Here is a 21,405-nt window from a genome sequence, read left to right as displayed (position 1 = left end):
TCATGATATATTTTTCATGTTATGATCTGTATGTGTTTGATGGATGTTTCTTTTATATTCGAATAGACTTAGCCAACTACCTAAAACATTGTTAAGCTTAAACTAATAGCAAGGAGGAACTAGTTGTATGTTTTCATGTCATTTAAAAATAGCAATGCAATGTTTACATTTGCTTATAGCAGGGAATATTGTTTTTCTGTTTTAAAATCTAGGTTAACTTGTAAGCAATGATGTAAATTGTGTTGAACATGTATGTGTATTTATTATGTTCCTAAAATCTAACATCTGGTTCTAAATAAGTCTTCTCATATTCCAATAATAATTATTTCGTTTTTATAAAATTGTTTGGTTCTTTAGCAGGTGTTAATTTGAGGCATCATGCAGAGGATTTCAGTACAAAAATGGTATGCACATGTGAAAGCTAGTGCTTCCTCATTCTGGTGCCCAATTAGTAATCCATTATATTATTCCTATTTGCCTCTTCTTTTTCTCACTGCACCAATTGTAATTATATAGCTTTATTGATCCTGCCTTCCTCTTCCTTGTGCCAGTAGAGCATTAATAATATGCTGCATTACCTCCACCCCTCTTCCTCATCCTGGTACACATTAGTGATCTTTTACTTTACTCACGACTTCCTCATCTTTCTTCTGGTATTCCTTTGTGATCCTATTACATTAGCCGTGACTCCCTCTTCCACTTTGTAGTACCCAATTAGTAATAATTTACATTATTCCTGTAAGCTTTCCTTCAAGACTTTCTTTCAGCGTCAATGCCATAAATGTAATACAACGTCAACCCCAATGACCACAGAATATATATGCAATCAAAACCATATCCAACAATTGTATGAAAAGATAAAATATTAGAAAATATTTTTAAATGAAGCAACTACAAAATTGATTATTCAGCAGTAAAGTAAGCTAAAATCAGAGAATTCTAAAAAGACAAGGGACATTTAGATCGTTTAGCTGTAGCTTTCCAAGTAAAACACATTTAAGACCAAATTCAAAGTTTGATCACTAGCATTAGGCATAAACAAAAGTGATGAAAAATCTAATCTCCAAAGTATGTGAAATAAACATTTGTTGAGCTCTAAGGCTGTTTCAGTCACCCCAAGTCATGTCACTATTCCCATTCCCGGGAGCAGCTCCTATCCATCCTTATTCACCAGATTTTCTGGCCTAAGTATACATCACACACTACCAAAACCGTTCCCTTCTAAGAGCAAGCTGTCTACAACTATGTTATCTAACATTGTGTGCATCTGTTAAGCTGGAAATGTTCCTGGGCGTGGTCAAGAGAAAAATTAATCAACATTACCCAGGTTTCTGTTGAGCAAGTGGTTATTTAAGTAACTTAGCCGAAAACAAAAACATAAACAATATTCTTAGTCTTGGAAGATGAGATCCAAGTTTGGTTTCTTGGTTTTAAGTGTGATTGGTGCTTTATAAGAGTTGTGGGCACTTTACTTCAGAGATGAGCTGGGTTTACCATTTGGCTCATAATTGCAAAGCCAGGCCATCTGGTGAGAGATCTAAAAGGATGGTAGGTGATGCAAAGAAAATAGCAAGGCAGGTGGTTTTGTGTGGGATGGGGGTTTTGATTTTAAGTTCTGATCTACAGCACACACGAATCAGTAGACTGTAATTTCTTATGAGCCAGGAAACAAATATTGCACACTTTGGTTGGGGATTATGTGGAGTGCAGCAGCAGCCACTGAGTCTGGTACCCTACAGTTTGTTTTGGCATACATTATTTGTAATCAAATTAAAATGTGTTTCCCCATTTCAGAACCTAATCTAGCTTTAAAATACTGGCAAAAATACCGTTCTTAATATTCAGCTCAACAAAAGTTTTATTTGTCCAACCCCCACCATACTGGCAGTCACGCTTACTTCTCCATTTTCTGAATGATCTTGTAGACAAAAATACCTAAGAGGGAGAATGCCAAGAACAGATGTTTTGTGAATCTGCTCAGTGCATCAGGCTCCTTGCACTACCTATCTCATACCCATGCAACAAACTTTGGCTGAGACTCTGATCAAATGGTTTGAAACTGCATGGTGATTAGGATCCAATGTCTCAGCATCTCTACAACAAACATCAGGAAGAAACTGTATGATAGGAAGGAACTTTATAATAACCTGCATCCTGACTCCATTGTTGAGGGCGGAACAACACAGAATAGCAATGGAGTTGCCTTCACACAATATAAATGCAAGGCTCCACTTCCTAATATGTTCTATTCTGTTGAAATCTGATGCAGTACGGTAACTTTACTATGCATAAAATCTTCAAACATCTGTGCTTACAGGGGAATCTGTGAGGTCCAAAATTGACTTGACCGGTGCATGAATAAGGGAAATGACCATAGCTGGATCAAAGTGACCATACACCATGCGGATGGCCCCCACGAAAGTGATATGGGCTTCCAAAATAGCACAGGAAACAAGAAATATACTGGCATGCAGCGAAGTTACAGTGATGACTCCTCTATGGGACAGTGGCGATGTATCTGCTCCTGGTGGATGGATCAGGCCAGTTTCACTGCAGCAGGCTTCAGGGCACAGAGGGGCACAGCAGCAAGGCACCATTACTTTAATGGTTTGATGAAGGTGCCGAGAATAGTTAGTCCCACTATTCCAATGGGTCAAAGCATCTTTGCAGACTTTCTAGTTTGATCAGATGCAGAGGGGTCCAGTGGGACAACAGCGGACTCAGGGTGCCAAACCTTCCAGCGGTTCCTCGACTTGGCTTATTGGTTCCAGGTTACTTTGATCCTATCCTTCATTCAGTGGGAACTCAAGAGACCAACATGGTATGGGTGTTTGGAGCCTTCTCTTATCCAGTATCTCCTTCACACCAAAACGAAGAGGACCCAGTGGGAGATATACTCACAGGCACACCAGTCATGAACCAATCACAGACCATGGTGGTCCCACACATTCACAGCACACCAGAATCTCTGGCACCCAGGATGTCTATTGGAACCAGACAGTCCAGCTCACATTCTGGGGGCACACACACAAGGCATGCAGAAGCCCGCGATAGCTTGGTGTTTCTCGGAGGAATGCATGCCCAAATAAGGACTGACCCGGGTCGGCTCGAAATGGGGAAGCTGAAGGGGCAAGATGGCCAAAGAACAGGACAAAGAACCGTGTGGCATGGCCATTTTGGAGCCAGGCCATCTTTCTGTGCCAAACTCGGTAAACACGCTTTGCATGGCAAGAAAGGGTTACAAATACATGAAAACATAAGCTGCCACCAGCCCTGTCCAAGGCACACCTGCACTTCTCCTAAAAGATCCTTCTATGGGGTCTAGGACCCTGGGAAATGACATGAGGACCCAAGAGCACTGTAATATAAGGTACATTGTGCACTTGTGACATGTTGCAGAAAAGTTACAACATTGAAAAGGACTAAGGGAAACAAAGTCTCCCAGTACTGACTGTCTTTAAGGGCATGTCAGTTTCCCCATAATAAAGTGAGCAAAAAGCCCAGGGGAGTGCAGCTGAAGGCTGTGCTGCACTGGCAAAGTCAGGCTATGGTGTTAAACAGCAGAACATTTTTGGGGGGTTACACAACTGGAGAATGACCGTAGGCATAATAGACCCATTGTACAACACACATGCGCATTTGTATTGTTTTGCCTCTCCCAACGCTGCATGCCATCACTGCCGATTTAATGGTGTTTATAGTGAGGTTTAGATCTGTCATGAAATCAGTGTAGGCATTAATCAACTTTTGTAGGGCTAATAGAGTCTGGGCAATAAGCACCATGTCATCGGCATATGCAAGCACAACCCTGGCGCACTCTGGTAACCACATCAAAATAGCCAATACATTACCCTGTTCCCCAAATCGGACACAGGCCCTAGTGTCCTCTTGAATCAATTGGAAGATCCTTAGTAAATCAGGTAGACAGCCCATGGACCCGAGCACTCGCCAAAGAATAGCTCTATCTACTTTGTCAAATGCAGTGCTCAGGTCCATGAAGGCTAAATAAATTGGCTCCCCTCTCCCATAGACAGGGGAAGCCGCTACCGAGCACAAATTCAAAGCCTGGCCCCATATTGGACCTCTGAGAGGACGTGGCTGGTTAAGATCCAGTCCTCAAGATGTTGGAAAATGGCCCGGCCAAAAACCTTGAAGGAGGTGTCCAGCAGTGAGATTGGTCTGTAAACCAGGAGGCACAGGATCGCCCTTTTTAAATATTGGATGGATAATGGATAATGGAACCTTTCCAGGATTATGGATAGTTACCTGTTGCCAAATAGGCATTAAAGCACGCTACCAGCAAAGGAAACCACAGATTCATCTTTCTCTTGTATAAATCTGCAGGGAATGCATCCGGCACTGGGGCTTGTTAGCGTAACTGTTGGGTGACTGCCTTCTCCACCTCCTTCAAAGTGATCCGTAAAGATGAACAACAGTAGTGTAACTTTACTGTGCAGTAAGGTTACAGGAGAATCTGTGATTAGTGAACCCCCTAGTAAGAGGGAGGTCCCAATTTGACTTGACCAGTGGAGGAATAAGGGAATAAGGGAAACAACCATAGCTGGATCAAAGTGGCCATACATCATGCAGATGTCCCCCACTGAAGTGATATGGACTTCCAAAGTAGCACAAGAAACAAGAAATATATTGCCATGCAGTTGACTTGAATATATCCTCCAATGTGATATTAAAATCGCACAACTTGAGAAGTCCTGATGAAGATGTGTTGCCTGTGATTGGGAACCAAAAGGTTTAAGAATTGATTTGGCCTGAACTGAAAAAGCAGATGAAGGAATCAAAAGGAAATGATTGTTGGGTAACAAAGGTTTTTTTTAAAATCACAAGCCAGCTATGAGTAAAACACACTAAACAAACAACCCTGATGCACCGCTTACTTTCAAATATATACACTGGGGGGCATTTCGTACAAGGAAAGTGAGACCTGTTAAGAGAATTGCTTCAAGACCTTATTTAGCTGTCTTTATATCTGACCTGCTGCTAAGTCTGGTAGATTTTGCAAACATTTAGGAGTCTTACCTAGTCCAACTGCTTCTGTTTAGCTGTTTAGCTTCCATCCCAACTATATGGTACCTAATAACACTCCTCTGAAAGTTAAAACCCATCCTCCCACAAGAGGATATCAGAACCATGTTGTAAGCCTTTGCAATCTTCCACCTTTGCAGAGATACTACCTTCCTTGCTTGTGTCTGCACCGCACAATTAGCTTCCCTAAGGGCCACTCAAAATGTCACTGTGGGGTGCGTTTAAAGGCCCCAAATAGAAATCCCTTCACATGAATGGCAGGATTTAAACACTGAAACAAAAACAGCCTTTTTTGTAGAAAGGGGCCTACCTGTCATTACAAATGGACACGCAGCATTTTAATTTACAAAAGAAGGAGGAATCAAAGATCTCTGTCACATGGAAAACAGGATTATTAAACATTGAAAACAAAAACAGCCTGCATATATGAGTGCCAAAAAAAACAGGTTGAAAAAAAGCAAAAGTGAAAAAACTATCACTGCTCACAGAAAAATGTCAGGAAAACAAAACATGATGCGTAGGTTGACAAAGAACAATGAATATTATGTTTCACCCACAAAACTCCAGTGACATTTGAAGTGTAACTTTGTCCACCCAGGGCAGACCCTTTTGCTGGCTGTGGGTAAAACTTCACAAGGACATCTCCCACTTCCAGCCTGGATGTCACACCTCCCATATAATGGCAAACCACAATAAAAATGTACTGCTAAAGGTGTAAAAATTCAGTGTTCTCCAGACCTGTTGGCTATGAAAGCAAAAGTTACCCTTGACTGGAGCATGTTATGTTATGTTATGTTACTTTGCATTTATATAGAGCCTTATGTACCATTGGTATGGTCTGAAGGCGCTGGTAGGTTGAACGCCCTCAGGAAACGAAGTTCAAGTCAGTAGAGAGAGTAGAGATAGTCAAAGGTGCTTGTGAGCACCGGATATGTGTGCAGCTGGTGTGGCATTTGTGTAATACATGCTTCATAGCGGTAGGTGTGGTGGTTGAGAGATCAGGCATATGTGTTTGTTCTGGCAGGTTTTATCCAGACTGGTTCTGGCTGTGTTAGGCCTGAGGAGAGAACGCCTGGCTCGGGGGGTGTAAAACCAGCAGTGATTAGTTAGAGTGATGTGGAGTATGAGGCAGATGTTGGTATGAGAACAGCTATACCGAAATTGAGGAGAGTAAGCATGGTGATGTGATGAGATGGTTTACATGCTCTTTCAAACGTTACATGCATTACTAACCATTCATGTATGTCACACACTTCTATGCATTCCAGTCAGTTCCATGCGCTCCAATCAGTTCCATGCACTCCAGTCCGCTCCATGCACTCCAGTCCACTCCGTGCACTCTAGTCCACTCTGTGCATGCCAGTCCGCTCCATGCATTCCAGTCCGATCCATGCATTCCAGTCCGATCCACTGCATGACTAATATGTGTGAAAATGGGGCACTCACTTCAAAGAGCAAGCTTCCAACACAGAGGAGACGATAAAGGCACAGGCTGGCCCAGTGAAAACAAATGGCCGGAAGCAGGAGCAGGACCATTTGTCCCACATAAAGATTCACAATTTATTTAAAAGGACTACTGTCATTTAGGCTTTTTTCTCAGCCATCATAAATTGGATGGATTTCATCTATGTACCATTTTTTATGTAATTTCCAAGTGATTTTGGGGGTATAAAATTCATCTTCCTGTGACTCTGGGAACTGTAAGGGCCAGTTCAACTAGATTTCTGGCTGATCTGAACATGTTCCAAATTTGAGAGTTGGTGAGCGGGTGGAAATCGAAATGAGGGATATGCTTAACAAATAACATATTCATAACTGTTGTGCTTTATATGGAAATGGCAGAAAGGTGCCACATGGCCGTGCTACATGATACAGATTTAGTGGTCGGTTTATCTAATTCCCCATGATTAGCGGAAACAGAAAATATGCTTAGTATGGCAATTGCTAATAAAATTATGAAGTTGTGATACACAACTCGTTATTGCAAAAAGGTTGAAAGGAGAACAAAAGATGATGACAAATGGGAATGGCCATATTTTGCTCCAGACCCCTAAACCAATTCTAACTTGGAGGATGGGTTTTGGAGGAGAGATAAAGGTAACGGTCCAATCCTACTGGCAGGGATTATTGCAGGGTACTTCCCCAAGATTGTAAAATTGGTGGGGTCATTGCTGCTATTATAAGGAGGGCTTTACTAGGACAGGGGACACACAGGGACCATCAGGACGGCTGCCGAAACTTACCATCTGACAGCTGTACGGAGACACCAGATGAGACTGCTGAGAGTGCATCTAGGTGGATCTGTCTATCTCTAGGAAGGCCTCAGCGCTGATTGAGTCCTATGGTGGGGAGTGGGAGGACATCTTTTAAAGTTGTGTGACCAGACCTCTGCCATCTTTCCATCGCGTCCTGGGATGCAGCTGGCTTTTCTGAACCTTAAACAGAGGCTTACTATGAACTGAGCCCTGGGAAAGCAAAAGGTGGGGGAGTCTGCTTGCCTTGAATCCTTTCCCTTTATAGTGGGCGGAGGGGCAAAACATTGTAGATCCTTAGCCTATGTAACAAAAAATTTTTATTTAATTAATTCCCCATTTTGAAGAAAAATACGGGTGGATTTTGTTAAAATTCGAAATTAACAAAGCTCACTTCCCAATGTGCGCTGAAAAGTATAGCCTATAATTTAATTGGGTAATCCTTGTTGTCCAGCTGACCCCGACTTTTTAAGGAAGAGGGATGTTTTTGTTCTCAAATCAATCCAACCTTTTTATCCAGCTTCTCCAACACAGGCCTTTCAGTAAGGGGTGTCTGAAATCCAAAATTCCACAAATCATTCCAATTTTTCTGTCTTAGATCAGAACAAGGGGGTGGGGGAGTCTGAAAAACAAACAGCTAATTCACCCTCTGTTTATTTTAAACCAGAAGTGTGGGCGAAATCATAATTGTCATATGTATTTGAACCAATCTTGAAATCCTACTGCTAGCCTTTTAAGCCTGCAGGAAAATCAAAATAGCACAACATTACAGAAGTGCCTTCTTTATTGATCAATGTAATTATTTTGTGAAGTTAAATTTACAGAAAGGTAGGAATTGTGGTGGTGTTCTGTTTAACTCATTTTTGTGATTTGTTTATGCTGAGGAAAGTTGATTGTGTTGTGCCACGGATAAAGTGGTGTTTTGACCTTTTCGTGCTAATTTCTATTACTTTTAATTTAAATAAATATCAATATATTTCCGTTACACCGGCCTGGTTCTTGGCTCATTGTTAGCTCAGGGAAGAGAAATTGGGGGCTGAGGCCAGGATTTAGCTTCCTAAGCCTGAACCATGACAAGAACATTGTGACAGTCTATTCATTTTGATGCAATCGGATTAAGGTGGACGGAAAGTCATCTTAGTTTTGTTTAAGTGCCTTAGCACTTGACTCCTGAGTTCCAGGGAGGTGTGTAAGTAGAAGATTAATAGTGTGTAAGAAAGTATTTGAGTGAGGAAATCAAACAGGAACATCTCCTAACTAAATTATTTCTCCAAGGTGAACGGGTTGAGGACGATGCAGGAAACTGGCAAACCAGAATTGTGTGGGAGGTTACCTCAATAAGCAAATTAAGTATTTTGTTTGAAGCCCGAGTGTTGCACAAAGCACTTGAAGCATTTTTTATGACCACAAATGCTCATGATGAACAGATACAAATGGCTCAGCTAGCATATTTTCATTTGCTTTTAGTAGAAGCGCATTGGCAAAATAGTGAGGCTAATAGGATGAATCAGGCTACAAGCCCAGGATCGTGTTCAACAACTGAAAGATGAGTTAAAAACACTGCAGCGAGAGAATGCAGAGCATGAAACACAGATTTTTAGCACTGAGAAATTCAAAAAAAGAGTGTAGAAAATCTGAACACACTGCAACACAAGCTAAATGACCTGTCTGCTCATAATAGAGTCCTTTTGGAGGACATTATCACATTCCAATTAGCAAAAAAACAATTGAAAACTGAAAAAGTAAATTAATTATCAAAAGGGTTGATTCCCAAAATGGCTTTGATCAGATACATCGGCAGGTAAGTACTCTGAAACAACAGAGGACGCAGCTAATTCAGGAAAAAGACCTCTTGAATCAAGATAACAGCCTCCTGTTACAGAGGATAAATCAGTTGGAAATGGAGGTAAAAAAGGGACAGTCAGGTGCTCAGGAACTGACCAGAATTAGAGAAGAAAGGAACAAGATTGTAGAACGAGTGAGGCAAATAGAAGTGGGACCATTAGAGGCAGCAAAATGTAGGGATGAACAAGAGAAAGAGATTAGTCTCCTGGAGGAAAAGTGCCTTGAATATACACAGAGCTTACAATGTTCACAGAGGGAGAATGAATCACTCCAGCAGGAGGTGCAGCAAACAGGATTGGTTGGTAGATCAGAGTAGGCTAAATGAGATTAATCAGGCCTTAATCTCAGAATTAAAAAGCCAGCTCTCTGACTACAAACAGCAAATAAATAAAGAGAGACACGGGTGTGAGAACCTCACCAAGGAAAACAACAATTATAAACAGGACCTCAGGCACCCTGACCAATCAGGATATGGGACAAGGCCCACTGATCAAGGTGTGGCACCTGTCCCAGCAAGGGCAGCATGCCAGTCATTTATATCCTCTCATTCACAAATGGGAACTGACTTCATGCATGCCACCTATCCAGAACAAGGTGACATGAGACAGTTTGACTTACCCAGGTCTAGTCCAACTGATCAGGAAGGCCGGACCCTGTCTGATATTGATGAGTATTCATTTCTACCACACAGAAAGGAAAGCGGCCAGACCAGTGTGTCCGTGGAAGTAAGGAATAATATGGTAAGTACTTCAGACCATGAAACCTCTTATGAGGAGAGAGTCAGGGAGTTAGATTGGCTGAAGGTGTGACTACAAAGAGACCACCTTACCTGCTTTGCTGAAGGAGAAAAGCCAGACCCTCCACCTAGGAAGGGCATACTAAAAACCTCTGGATATTCAGGGGATGGGGGAATTCCCCACACTCCCTGGTAAGAGGGATAAGGAAACTGGGTTTGATCCTGAGCCTGAAAGGAACTCCAGGGAGAGTGACTGTGAGCATTCACTTTGGTCCAGGCGAGAGCAGTCCATACCCCATGTTTCTGGGAGATAGTCTAGGTCTCATAGAGAGGGAACTCATAGGAGACAGGGAAGGAAGTACCTGTAGCAGATCTGAGTCAGAAGGTGAATGGACTCGGGTTGATAGGAAGAAAAAGACAGGGAAACAAAGAAAAGGTTTTGTCAAAGACCCAATAAGACAAATCAAGGCCATAAAGAGCTTCCTGACCCCATACCACAAGAATACCAAGTATTCAGTATGGGAGCACCTGGAACTTTATGAGCAGATGATGGCATCATTCCACATCAGGAATGATGTGAATTGTATAGCATTTGCTAAATGGACGTTCTCACCTGAGTACTCCAGTTTCTTTGCAGGACTGGAGAACCAGGAGCATCATAAATGGTTCACTTACAAGGCGGTCATATTGAAAACATTTTCCACCCATAGGAACCCACAAGAGGCCCGTAAGGCTGCATATAACTTGCTGTGTGGGGAAGATCAGGCGCCTAGGAAGTTTGTGTAGGAGCTCGCTCTAAATACATAATGACTCAGTTGGTGCGTGACTTTCCCAAGTATAGGACCCTGGATTGGGTGATTGAACAGGTCACCAGGATTTATGAGGTCCAAAAGCCTGCTCAGAGAAAAAATACTGTCAAAACTCCCAAACCACCTAACACCCCTGCTGCTGCAAAGGTTGCAGAGGTAAAAACTACCTGTTATGCTCACCTGATGTCCCCGGGGGCATCTGGAAGGCTCTGAGATCTGAAACCCTGAATGCATAGTTGCCCAGTGCTGAATAATGAATCTTAGTTATTTGTAGGGTGAGCTATCCGTCCTGCGTTTCTTGTGCAGGGGCGCTTGATGTTTATTGGCAAGCTGCCCGAGTTGCTTCACTGGTGCAGTGCCTTCCTTGGGCCCAGGCCTGCTGTGACCCCAAATCTGCTGGTAGGCAGGTAGGTTTGTTAATTGTAAGTCTTTGTTCTGTTTATGGTGGGAATTTGTTAATGTCTTTATCTCCTTCTTTTCAGGTGCGAAGGTCTTGATGCTGGCGTGCCGGATGGAGAGGCACATTTTCTAGGTAAGAGAAAGCGCAAAGCGCAGCGCCTTTATTGTCTTTTAAAGATAACCTGTGTTTTCTTCTTCTTCTTCTCACAGGCCGCTGTGCTGATGTGAGTGGATGAGAGCGCAATGAAAAACAGGCTCCGGAATCCGTTAAGGTAAGTACAGCGCTTTGCGGTTGTTTAATATTGAAAGCGAACCTGAATATGTCTCTTTTCCTTTGCAGATGTTGCTGTGGTGCTCTGGATGGAAGCGTGGCGTAGCGCGATGGAATTCAGGTACGACTGATGGAATTCGATGTTTTGGAAGCGCACGTTCTAATATTGTTTTTCCCTTTCTCGTTATTGCAGGTCGCAATGTTCGAACAGCAGCTGTGGTAGCGGTTCACCAGAAGTCCTTAAGCTAGTACTCACAAGTGAGTGATGTTTATTCTTCTCTCGGTTTCCACAGATTGCAGCCCAGTTGAGATGCTGAGTGCTGGATGGTGTTTTCTCAGGTAAGGCAGAATAATCTTGTTCTTGTTCTTGCAGGATTAGAGGAAGATGCTGAAGACCAGGAGCTGGACACGGTGAGCGTCACGCCGCGGGTTGCAGTCAGGGTATGGTTTATATAGCCCAGTTCAAGTAGTACAAGGGAAATTAGTTCTAGGCCTGCCACACCCAAAACACTAGACCGCATGGCTTGGTTCTTAGAACTAGACTGTGTGGGTGCTTCCATGTTGGATTTAAAGGCCAATGTACATAATTGGGACCTAGTTTGAACAGCCCTTCCTTCCTACATATGTGCCTCGTGCCAAAGGTGCCAGGACTGGCTCCAGGAGCCCTTTTGCAGTGGGTTTAAGGCCCTCAGGGTTCTGGTGGGAGCCTGCTTGTGGCGCAACGTGTGCCCCCTCACAGTGGTCATGATACTACCCCCCCATTGGATCTGGAGATGGGGTACCTAAAAGTAAACCTCCTGCCAACAAGCAAAATCGAAAGCAGAAAGGACCCCCAACTTGGCCCAATCGAATGGGAATCAGGCGGGAGCCGAGAACAATGATCCCCCTGACCCTGCTACCTATATAAGTCCTAGGTACAAAGGTACCACACCAATTCTGGGGTATGTATACACTCCCCCTGCCAAAGGGGGGGCTAATCGGGTAAATACTGCCCCAGGAAAATTCCCTCTAAACTTCCCTTAGGAGAGAAGTATCAGTCCACCTCCCAATCTGAAATTCTTTCCCAGATATCCCCCAAACCAGAACTTCCAAAACAATCCTACTCTCTCTTCCCGGTTCCAGGACAATAGATACCTGAACCCAGTAGAAGGGAGATGCAGGTGGAAAATGATGGGGGCAATTCCCAGTACCCAAGCTACTCCGGGAGAGGGGACAGTTACCCCTTTCAGGAGCAGCAGAGGTATGACTCGAGACCTCCCTACCACCCAGACAAGGTCTTGCAACTGGAGAGATAGGTACAGCAACTAACCAATGATCTGGGGTGCATGCTGAGGGCTCAGTCCAACTCTCAACCTAACCCTGCTTCCCAGAATTCCCCAACACCCAGGTCTTATGCCCCAGGGGGGAAATGACGGAGAAAACCTCTGACAAACTACAGGTTCCGGAAGAGGGGGCCCGGGTGGAGGGGGGATGTCAAGCCCACGAGGAAGCCTCCTTTCTCACCCTAACAGAATCCCTATAAACCTGTCAGCCTGAAAGAGTCTCTTCTACTGCCAAATGTTAGAACCCAAAGAGCAAAGGGTAAGTTGGAGAGGTCAAAGAAGAACCCACTTTGTGGTGGAACTCTGGATTATCCCCTTTGAAAGAGAAGAATCCCTGGAAGATTCAGGTAAGCAGACTTTCTATTTCAAAATGGGGAAAGAACTCCCCAAGATAAATGGGTCCCAAAAGAACCTGAGTGGGACAGGTTAAGTAAGGAGATCGACCCAGGACCAGACAGTATTCAACCCTAAACATGTGAGCCACATAGATGTGAACAGAGGGGGTGTCCTTTCTCCAAACAGGTTCTGAGAATTGTTGCCAAGTAACGGGGGACAGCTAAGGATTCCCCACGAATTCCCATCACGAGTTGCAATTTTTTTTTTACAGATTCACGAATTCTGACACAGAAAATTGCCCAAGATCACACAGTGTCGGAGTTCAATATTAAGAAAATGACCACCGGGCTGTCAAATAACTCACACTTTCTTTGCACCTTGGAGGAAAAGCAAAGCCTATTTTATGCAATGGTTAAGGCGGTCTGTGTGAATTAACAGCTCTGGTGGATACTGGATCCCAAGCCACCCTCCGATCAAAAAGGGCCTTTGACCAACTAAACTCAGGATGGGGAGAGGGCCACCAAATTCCACTCATCCCACTTCCTGGACAACTCCAAAATGTTGACGGATCTGGACAGAAAAATTGGCTGGCAACGGCTAAATCATCTGGTGATCATTGTGACTCCAGAGGGCACACCTTGTTTACTTGGGAATGATCTCCTTAGGAGGTTATCACCTCTGATCAACTGTGTAAACAAGGTCCTCTGGACTAAGACCAACCGCCCTATCAAATACAAAATGAGTACCAATTTTGTAAGCCTGAATGGTACCTGTCACGTAATTGATCAACGCTATGAGAATGTAGAGTTCCATTTAAAAAATAATCAAGTCCCAGACATCACTGTCGTCTCTGTAGGAGAACAAACTGGTGGTGTGGACCCTTCTCCATTCTTGAAAATCAACCTTCCTCCCAGTTTTAAGTAGCAATACACACTGGAAGGGAGCAGCCTAAAATGTTACACCAGTCCAAAATCAGAAGAAACCTTGAGTCATGTGAAATCAGACAAGGAAGAGTCTGATCAAAGCCTGACGGACATTCAGAGAAAGGGCAAGCAGTTGTTTCTCCTCATTCAGTTAAATGGGGGGGAGGAACAAGTGCTCACCAGAGTAGGCCTGAATAATGGAAGGAGCTTCATCAGTGAAGAATTATTCAGGAAACTCCCAAAAGATCAGACCATTCCCACATTTAAATTGAATGACAAATGGGAAGTAGGTCTGGAAACCCCAAATTCCAAAAATCTCCTGCATAGTGGGTGTATGCTAAAAGTTTCCATTGGCAACAAAAACAAAGACTATAATTGTTGGGTCATGAGAGATGTCTGCCTTTTATCTGGGAAGTGAAATTCTCAACCGATTCGCAATAAATTTTGACCTAATTAATAATAAAGCTGGTTCTGACTGCGGAGTAACCCCATGGGCTTTGATACCATTGAAAAAGCATTCCGTTCAGCTCAATTGCTGATTTATGTGGTTGAAGTTCAAGTGCGAGAAGAGGTTAGCATACCAGGAGAGGTGCGATAATTTACTCTTCACCTCAAAATTAAGCGATAGGCAGAACTTCCAATATCAGGATACATATATCAATTTAAATTCCCATCTCCAACAACACAGTTCATATTTAAAGACACCTCTAGTGGACCTAGAACATAACACCATTTGAATATTGGTGATTAATAGCAACCCCGGAATTATCACAGTTGGACGCAGACACCTTTATTGCAATGGTGGTTGATGCCCAGCATTATTGTATTGATTTAGATAATGAAATCATGGGACCAATCCCAAATGACTGTTTCAACATCAGCAACAGGATTCCTCCAGAATAGATGTTTACTAGGCATGGGGGGAATTTCCTGGTGTACTCTCGAATCCCATATCCAGGTCAACACCATCAAAAGAGATCTCTCCCCAACTGGAGAATACCGCTGAAATTGCCAAGCCTGAGGTCTTTCCAGGTTTCAAGCAGATGGTCGAGGAAAGGATCAATCTTGCTGAAGCCTTTGAGACAGAGGAGCAAAGACAAAAGCTAAAACAGGTCTTCCTGGAATTCCAAGATATCTTTTCAGTGGACTCATATGACCGTGGATGCAAATCCATTCATTCAACCATCATTCCCACAGACCCCGAGATGGCTCCAGTATTTGTGAAACAATAGTGGTTACCTCTCTCGCATCCATGGAGTCACTCAACCAAACGGCCAATGGAGATTGTGTGCATGCCTGAGGGATTGGAACAAACAGGTCCACATGTCAAGAAGGCCACTTCCATACATCGATCAGGGACTGGTCCAGATCCAAGGATCAAAGGTCTACACTGCCATTGACCTGACCCATGGTCACTGGACAGTACCCGTGTGTAGGGCAGACCAATACAATCTTGCCTTTACCTTTGGGGATCAGCAGCACACGTGGACCTGGACCCCCTTTGGATACATAAACTCTGCCAATGAGTTCAACATCTTCCTACAGAAGGCCATGCCTGATTTGGGCCAAGAGGGAAACCTGACCTATGTGGACAATGTTTTGATCAAGAGCTCAACTGTGGAGGAACATATAGTAGAAATCCACTATGTTCTAACCCAGTTGCAGAAGGCTGGGGCAAAACTGTCCTTTCAGAAGGCACAGTGGTGTAAGACCCAAGTAAACTTCTTAGAGTATGAAATCACACCTGAGGGTCTTAATCCCCAGGCGAAGAATGTGGAAGCCTTATTGAAATTAAAAGTCCCTAGCACTCTGCGATAATTAAGAATCCTTCTTGGACTTACTAATTATAGTTGAAAGTTCATTGAGACTACACAGAGGTCACTCTACCCTTGGTCCATTTAATAAAGTCTGGAGTCAAGTAGGAGTGGGGTCCAGAACAATCCGAGGCAGTTAAAGAACTGAAAAGAAGCCTTTACCAGGCTCCTTGTTTGGCTTACCCGATAAAAACAAGGAGTTCTTCTTGGAGGCAGGGTTCTCAGATACTTTCCTAACAGCGGTATTGTACCAAAAGCATGCCATGGTCAACAAGGTCATCTCATACGAGAGCAAGACTTTGTCCTCTGTGGAGGAAAAATTAAATGAATGCGAGAAGGCACTCCTGGCAACAGTGTGGGCCCAGAAACATTACCACCCATTTATACAAGGGGAGCACATCATTGTCGAAATTCCTCATCAAAAGTTGCAATATCTTCAAAGTGACAAAATCCGGACAGGGAACGTTAGTAATTCTAGAATTACTTCCTGGATTCTGTCTATGCAAGGCTTTCCTGAGGAGGTCAGATATGGCCAAAACAAGAAGAGTCCCCTAGCGCTAGGATTGGCGGACTTGCATGAGTGTGCTCAAGAAAACTGTCTCGAAGACAAAAGTCTAGTGACCTACAACAACATGGAGGCGTACTTAACATCCCCATGCAAGGTCTATGAAGAAGACACGTGTCAGGGGATACCCACAGTTTGTGTGGATGGGTGCTCTTACCATGTTGATCGCAATGGGGAAAAATAACTGGTGGCTGGCATCGGGAATGCCTGGGTGAATGATACCCTACAACCCTGTGCTAGTTATAAAATAGGACCCCAAAGTAGTCAGGTTGTATAGTTGATGGCTGTTTATCAAGCCATCCTCACTGCAGTGCACCACCAAGTCAATGAACTGGTCATAATCACTGATTATGTCACAAATGGGTTTGTCGAGCACCTGATAAACTGGAACAATCGAGGCATTCTCTGTGCCAACAACCCCTAAAGCATGCCAAACTGATCAAGTCAATCGACGATCTGGTGACCTCAAATGAGATGACCATCTATTGGAAGAAGATAAGAGGTCATTCAAAGATAGAGGGACCAGATAAGACTGTAAATGACCTGGCTGACTAGCTGGCTAAAACCAGAGGTCTGCAGGGGATTTCATAGTAACGGAATACCTGCTGGGTGAAATCCAAATGGCAGCTGTCACCAGGTCACAAACTTGGGCTAACACCAAACTCTGAACAGCCCAGTGGAGTAAAGATAACCCAGATGCAGATTTAATCACTGCACAGAAATAGGACCCGATCATTGGGAAATGTTATCCACACATTGAAGACCCTGTAAGATTTCCTCTAACAGAGTTGGATTATGCCAGTAAAGAGCTTCTCCGGGTGTTGATGAAGGTTTCCAAGATGTTTCTGGTTCCAAGACGGTTTGTTGGTGAGGAGAGCCCTATCAGGCAGTGACCAGTGGGTGGTACCTACCTCATTCCGGAGCCTAATGTTGAACCATGCCCATGGCATGGCTACTGCTAATCATAGGGGGTTCAATATGCCATTTGAAATCTTGCGTGAGGTTGCCTACTGGACACATATGCGCCAGGACCTTGACATTTACCTAACGGGGTGTCTTGTGTGTACTCAATTCCAACCCAGTTCACTCACACACAGAACTCCCCTACAAAAAAGGGGAATGACATTTCCTTGGTCAGATTTGCAAGTCAATTTCATCAGGCCAGTGATTAAGTACATGTTGACTGTGACATGCTTGTTCACGAAGTGGGTAGAATGTCTACCTGCCCGAATTGTAAGGCAAAGACAGCTAATGCACTAATGGTCAACCACATGATCTCCTGTTCCAGCCTCCTGCAAAGGATTGTGTCGGACTGAAGAAGCCGTTTTACCAGTGAGCTGATGGCGAAGATGTGGGAAATTCTAGGGGTAAAAAGAAACCTCCACATTGCCTACCACCTGGCCTCAAGTGGGGCGGGATAGAAATACAACAAAACAATTGTGAGTATCTTAAAGAAGTTTGTGGCAGTCTCTGGACCCAGCTGGGATATCCAATTGCCACTTGTCCTGATGGCTATTAGGTCTACACCATCTCCCACAACAAAGTTGTTTAAATTTGAGCTCATGGCTGGGTGAAAAATCATGTTACCACAGTATCTGCTCTATAGGACTCAGAAGCAGACACTGATAAATGCATCCACTAAACATGAGTACATTGAAAATTTAAGGAAGCACCTCCAGCATGTTTTTGCTTATGCTCAGTGCAATTTAGAAATGTCGGCTGAAGGAATGAAGACCTACTATGATCTAAAGATCATCAAGTAAGAGTATGAAATAGGTGACAAGGTTTACCTGTACAATTTTCAAAGGGATCAGGCCAAGGAGCGGACATTCCTCCCATCCCGGCATGGTGCCTTTGAAATTGTAGATAAAATATCACCTGTTGCTTACAAGATCGGCATTCCAAAAGGAGAACTGATAGAAGAAAAATGGGTCCACATCAACCAGTTGAAAAGCTGTCATCTGTGGGATCTATTGACCCACTCCATTATCTTATGCGGCATCACTCTGATAGTTATGGTGCAAGAAACAGCAACAATGGCGGCAAAACCCTTGTGTGTGCCAAAAACCTCCAAAACTGTGTGTTTAATGCACAAAAAGATGGATGCACAACCTGCCACCCATGGTGCATGCGTGGTGGGATAGAGCACACACTGCAGAAAATGTGCCAGTGGGCTCCATGACCAGCAAACAGAGTGCAGAGAGAGAAGCAGCATTTTGCAAATGAAACTCCAAAATGTGCCTATAAATGACATTTGCTTTGTTGCTAAAAACTCCAAAATGCCTATAAACAACACTTCTCAACATTCAAAATCTTGCTTCGAGCTAAAATTCATGTAATCTAATGAAGCATGGCGAATATACAAAGGGCCTCATTACACGGACGGCGGTGGACCAAGGTGCTATTAGCACCTTGGTCCATGCCGGTAAAATACTGGCACCGCCTTGGTGGAAAGGGGAATTACCACCCTATTCCAAGGTTGGTGGGGCGGTAATTCCCCCTTCCTCCATTGCCCTTCCCCATTCCCATTTTTGCCCCATAGGGCATAATGGGAATGGGGAAGGTGCTAATTACGGCACCGCAAATTGCGGTACCGTAATTAGCTCTCTGGTCCCTTTGCGGGTTGGTTTTTAACCCGCAAAGGGACCTCGTAGTAAAGCGGTAAGGGTTTACCGGTACCGGTAAAATACCGGTACCGGTAAACCCTTACCACCTACCGTGTAATGAGGCCCAAAGACTTAAAGTGTAAAAAGCAAAACATTTCCTCAGACAAACTGGATTGTCTGTAAACTGACAGCTCCTGTCAAAATCTGTGTGCAGTACACTGGGCTACCTGGGAATGACATCTGTCAGATGAGCTCCTGATGAAATTTCAAAGTATCTAAACTAAAAGTCTGCTGGATTAGCAAACATAAAAGGATTGTTGCCAAAAGGAATACAGATCTCAGTTGTGTTTTTGATCACACAGATTTAAAGCTAAGAAAATAACGTATTTAGGTTTGATGCAACAAGTTTGGTTTCTGCTGGGTTTAAGAATAAATTAGCCTGGCTGAGCTGCAAGGAGTGGAAAAACAGGTTTCTGCCAAGGGGAGGGAAATCCTCACAGCAGAAACTCACTGGAAGATGATAATTGTGGGTTAGGCCAGACTATTGTCTACAAAAAGAGAATGAACAATGATAGATCCTCCAGCCCAGGAAACGGGTGTGTGAAAGGGTCGAAAACTGCTCCTGGAAGGAATTCCCCAAAGGAGGGGGCTACTCCTGAACTACAGGGAGAGACAAAGGGGCGGACCATTTGCTGTTAAGAATGAACAATGAACAATTTTTAGAGACTCATAACTTGTGATTCAAAGTGGTAAAAAATATAAAAAGAACAGAGTTGTTAGTCTAATTTTTGGCTGCACGTTTTAAGAGGCGGTAGAACTGTGTAACATATTCGGGACAGGAATGGCAATATATGTGGTTTTATGTGAACGGTATTAATGTTAGAATTGTAAAAATGTACACACACATCCCTTTGTTAAACACACACATTTGTGAAAATTTGTAGACAATTTGGAAAATGTGCTCATGGCGAAAAGAACAAAATTCTGTAGAAAGGTGAAACAAGATCCCACAGCTGCGGGATTTTAATGAACAGATGCTACATAAAATATGGAATCTTTGTGTGTGATTTGTGTGGAGATTACCAATGTAGAAATATGGATTTAGGATAAAATCCAATTTTGACACTAGTGGCTGTGGGGAGGTTTCTAAGGACTGTAAAGCTAAACCATAAATGTGTCATCATCTGTCCTTGATCCAATCACTCAGATGCAAGGCGGAGATGAGGTCCTGATCCAATCCCAGTTCACAGGGGCAAGCTTAGCTAAGCTGACCCATATACTCCTTTTGTGATGTCATTAGAAAGGATAAATAGAGACAGCTGACAACACATAGGGACTCACTGATTCACTCAGTTTCCTGATTCCGGCGAAGCACTTTGTTCCAGCATTCTACATCCAGGTTTAACATCCTTCCAGATCCAGATGCCAAGACTCTTGCAAGGCATTAGAAAACTATTAACTTTCAGCCAGGCCTAAATCATCAAACTTATTCTCACAACCCAATGGAGCGCTGTGGTGTGGAAAGGCCTTCTGAGCTAGTATCCTGAAACTCTTTGGCTTGCTACCACAAGGCTTGCCTGAGGAACTCTCTATCCCGCTGATTTGAAATACCCAGAAACAAGAAGGGCAGATCCTGTGCAAATCCGGTGACCGGACTAGCTGATCCAGTCCCGCGCCTGATGTGCTGTCCTTCCTTGACAGACCCAATCCATGACCAGAACTGACTGTCCAATTTAATAACCTATTCTGTAAGTATTAATAGGAAGAACAGTGACCCATAATATATTTGCATTGTATGATCCCAATCTCAAACCCATCCCATCCTTAATTCAGAACCATAATATTGCTAGAACTATCCTTGCGCTGACCTTTCTCTCATCTGTGTTACTAAACCCTAACTTCTTATGGATTTGATTAACAAAAGTAATTCCCAAACCAAGCAGAAACTAGAGTATCACACATGAATAGTTATGGGCGGCCGTGAATGACTGAGTCCTGTGTGGAATTCTCTTTTTTGTAGTCCTTAACAAAGTATAAGAAAACCTATCTGTAGTTTTAAACCTGAGTTACTGTTTTCCATTCTCGCGCCTATTTTTCTAAAATGTCTCTTACTAAAACCTCTATAACTCCGTCAGTTTGTATGATAGATTTCAAATGTTTGCTTTTGACTAAATCATTGGTTGTGATTGTCTGCATCTGTTCAAAGTGGCTCCCATAGAAATGTATCATAATTTAGGCATTTTTGACCACATTTGTTTTTTTTTGCTCAGACAATTTCAAAGCCATTCTGACAGTTCTTCTCTTGTGTTTAAAAGGGGGAAGGTGGGAGTGATATTCTGTTTGATTTGTGTTATTCCCGAATACCTCCTCTCTCCTCACATCTATTTAAATTGCATATTGGTGGGTTCAGGGGTGTTGCAGGGGGAACCTCTAACCCTAGTGCTATTTGTTCCAAACCAATCCAAAGGTATTCGTGTCTGTCCT

The sequence above is a fragment of the Ambystoma mexicanum genome, chromosome 6p (assembly GCF_040938575.1).
Source record: "Ambystoma mexicanum isolate Mex_15411 chromosome 6p, UKY_AmexF1_1, whole genome shotgun sequence".
Classification (NCBI taxonomy): Eukaryota; Metazoa; Chordata; class Amphibia; order Caudata; family Ambystomatidae; genus Ambystoma; species Ambystoma mexicanum.
This window is presented reverse-complemented; position numbering follows the sequence as displayed.